Here is a 4,061-nt window from a genome sequence, read left to right as displayed (position 1 = left end):
ACATAAATGTTCTTTGCTGGCTGCAAGCTCTGTGACTCTCAGAATCTTAATCTTTGGTTATCTGTGGGGTTCTGTGAATATCAAAGTCTTTGCTTCCTTTGTTAGCATGCTAGTTTGGGAGGTAAATGGCTAGAAAAACTTTTAGGTTCTTTTGAGAAAGCTTTCTATAAGTAAGAGAGAAGCTATCAGAATAAGAATAAAGGAAAGTATTAAGATATAAAATGAATACCTTGTAGGCCTGATACTTCTTCTTTGTGTAATAGGGATAATTTTGACTCAGTAGGACCATCAAGAATAATGATGGCCACCTTAACCTTAACCCTGAGCCTAACCCTATCCTAACACTCACCTCTGAATTTCCTAACCTCCTAAACTGAATTCTAAAAACACGTATACTAATCCTAACCATAAATGTATAATCCCCTAACCATAAATCAAATCCTGATTCCTGTGGGGCATATCTCTTAATTACAACTTTTGAAGTGAGAAATCCTTTATTAATCTTGCTCTTTTGAGATGTTCAGATAAACCTTTAATCTGGGCTACAGATTCTTTTGACAACCTACATACATAAAGGACATTGAACAGGGCAGTTTTTTTTTGTTTTATTTTTTGTATTGGCCCTACTTCTTTTTACAAAACAAAGATGATTTGTTAGTTTATTTGCATTTTGAAACTGGTATTAGTAAGTACTTAGTTCTTCAAAATTCTGGTATTCACTGAATATCAGCTGTAATATCCTGCAACATGAAGTCAAGCAGTCCTTGATTTTTCTAATTTACCTTGTCCAACAGCCTTTATTGGGACATTCCATTACATAACTTTTCTCTATACAAAGATTCATTATCTCTATGATTTGAGCTATGTTTATCTACAGAACCTGTACTAATCCAACTCTGTTTTTTCTTCACATTGCCACAGATGAAGATGTTCTGGCTGACAGTAGTGCTCAACTGTGTTTCCCTTATGATTCTAGATTTTCTCCAGGGTTGATTGATCCTATCATCTGGCGAACCCGAGATATAGGTTCCCTGAGCCCAGCATGAAGCTTGATTTCTAAAACCCCACTTTAATATTAATGGTGTTAGCATTCTGTCTAAAACTCTACCTCAGTTAACTGGTGACAGACAGGTATGCTCCTCCCCATAGTTACCTCTCTCTAAAGAGAGATGGAATATGATCTATGATTGTGTGTGGAAGTGTGGAGGAAGGGGATGTCTCAGCAGGCTCGTGCCTCCTGTTGAGATATTTCTCTCCCCCACTCCAAGGGACCATGCCTCATGCAGAGACAGCTCTTCCCCAGGAGCAACCCACCAGAAGACAGTATAGTATAGAATATACTTTATTCAGGGCATGGGGAGGAGAGTTAAGAGGGTAGTAGAGGCAGAGAAAGGCAGAGAGAGGCAGAGAGTAGAGAAGTAGAGGCCGGGCATGAGCCTGTGGAGAGAGGGGGGGAAGGGAAGAGCTCAAGTGGGCAAGAGAAAGAGAGACCAAATGGGCAAGATATCAAAAGAGAGAGGAAGAGAAAGCAGCCACTTTTATAGTGGGTCAGGCCTACAAGGCTGTTGCTAGGTAACCATGGGGAGAAGCATACCTTTCTGTTGCCAAGTAACTTGGGTGGAGTTTAGACAATGCTAAGAAATAACTAGGGCAGCTGGGCAGTGGTGGCGCACACCTTTAAGCCCAGCACTTGGAAGGCAGAGGCAGGTGGATTTCTGAGTTCAAGGCCAGCCTGGTCTACATAGTGAGTTCCAGGACAGCCAGGACTACACAGAGAAACCCTGTCTCAAAAAAAAGAAAGAAAGAACCAGGTCATCCTTCCACTTGTGGGTCAGTTGATCCCTCTACTGCACATTGAGTACTGGGCTATGGAAACTGTTCACCTTGATTACAGGAAGAAGAAGGCACGTGCTGTGAGGAAAGCTCAGGTAAGGTCTGGAGTCAGGTCCTGGTAGGTGCAGGATCATTGCTCTCAGAGGGGAGGAGCAGGCAGCTGATCAGCCAGAGCTGGAATCGTGGGTTCTCCCCCAGGGCTTGGTGGGGTGAGATTCCTCTTTGAAGACAGAAACAAAACTTAATGGAGTCCAAACCCCTCCTGAGCTCTGGAAAAGGTCTGACCCTGGTCTGGAAGGACACTTTAACCTTGAGAAGTGGTAAGATTCACTGGCCAATCAAGGCTTCCAGGCAGACCTGCCAATCAGACAAGGAGGTAGGTTCTTCCGGGTGCCATTTTGCAAGTTTGCTGTGCCTGTGCAGGCTTGAATGTTCATCTGTGCCCTGCTCTGAATTCTACTGTAAGGTGCAGTGTGGGGACCTCAGGAAGCTCTGAAATCGAGTCATGGTGAGCACAGGGTCACTGCCCACTGCTGAGCAGTGGGAGCCGGGGTGCTGGGTCCTCTCTGGGGCTGCATGGGAAGCAGCAGCCAGATGTGACCACCTGTGAGGTCCCTGGTGATGCCCCTCCGGTGTTAGATCAGGAGGTGACCTCTGAGTAATGTCACTGTCATGGCTGATTCTGAATCTGCCCAAAACATTTGGACCAGTTGCTTTCCTGTAGAAACACGGGTGGTTTCTCTGACTCTGCAGTACATTTGTCCAAATCCTTTTGTCTTTTATAGTATACATTAAGAAGACAGGTATAGCTGGGCAGTGATGAAACACGCCTTTAAGCCCAGCACTTGGGAGGCAGAGGCAGGCAGATTTCTGGGTTCGAGGCCAGCCTGGTCTACAGAGTGAGTTCCAGGACAGCCAGGGCTACACAGAGAAACCCTGTCTCGAAAACAAATAAACAGACAAACAAACAAAACCTGTTTTTAAGAAGACAGGCATAAATCTAAGAGATCTACTTTCATACATTACTTGTTTTTCTTTCGTTTAGTTTTTGTTAATTTTTTTCCATTGCAGTTCTTTATGTTGCTTTATTTTTTATGTTTATTGTTTGATTATTATGAGGTAAAGGGACTTTTTCCCCTCCAATCTCTTAGGTGTTTTGGATGCTTCTTGTACATTAACATGCATGTTCTTTGGTTTAGAAAAATTTGCATTATTATCTCATTGAAAATATTTTCTAGATCTTAGGGCTGATATTCTTCTTCCTCTATTCCAATCATCTGTAGTTTTCCCTTCTCATATGTTGAAGAATTCCTAGTTGTTTATGGTTAGGAAACTTTTAGAATCCACATTTTTTTACGCAATGTACTCATTTTGTTTTATTCATCCATAATATCTGAGACTCTCTTTTCCTTTCCTGTTCTGTGGGTGAACCTTGCCTCTGTAGTTGTCAGTGCACAGACAATTTCAATGCTCTGCTCTCAGGGACTTAGAAACTGCTTAAGTCTTTCCCTGCCTCCATCACCTGCTGCTGTTGTCAGGTGTGCTTTATATACACGGGCCACCAGCTACACAGCACTCTCTGTTCCCTGTCTCAGTTCATGTCTTCTCTCTATTCTCTTTGTTTACTTTCAGGTCTGTCTCTCTGCTCCCTGTCTGTCTGTCTGGCTGTCTGTCTGTCTGTCTCTCTGCAGGTCCTCTTTTGTGCCTCATTCCCTTCACCAGATTCTCACTCATATCACTGCCCCCAAACAACCTCTTTTGTACCATATCTGTTGCATGTTTTAATTTCTCAGGACCTGCTGTGATAGGATAGGTTGGCGCTTTTGGTGACCTATTTTTTTCTGGCTGTTAATTATTATATTCCTATGCTGGTGTCTAGGCCTCTGGTTTTGAAGTGATTATTATCTTGTTACTGATTTCTGGATTTGTCTTGCTTGGGTGGGAGTTTTGTTCCTGGGTTGCTGTTTGATGTCTGGATTTACAGAGAAAGTTGCCTGATGTTGCCTCTTTTTGACATGTTTGGTGGGTATCCTCAATAAAGAATGTTTGCTAATGTTGGGAGCAGGGAGAAGAGGTGGGCAGGAAGAGATGATCTTAGCATCCACAGGCAGGCATAGTCAGGACAGAGGTAAAGCTGCCTCTGGTGTTTAGTACAGTGCTAGGGGAAAACTGTGATCATTGCATCAGGGATAACAGACAGTGTGGTAGATCTATAGAAAGCTTACCTG

This window comes from Arvicanthis niloticus (genome assembly GCF_011762505.2).
Source record: "Arvicanthis niloticus isolate mArvNil1 chromosome Y unlocalized genomic scaffold, mArvNil1.pat.X SUPER_Y_unloc_2, whole genome shotgun sequence".
Lineage (NCBI taxonomy): Eukaryota > Metazoa > Chordata > Mammalia > Rodentia > Muridae > Arvicanthis > Arvicanthis niloticus.
Note: the sequence above shows the minus strand (reverse complement) of the source record.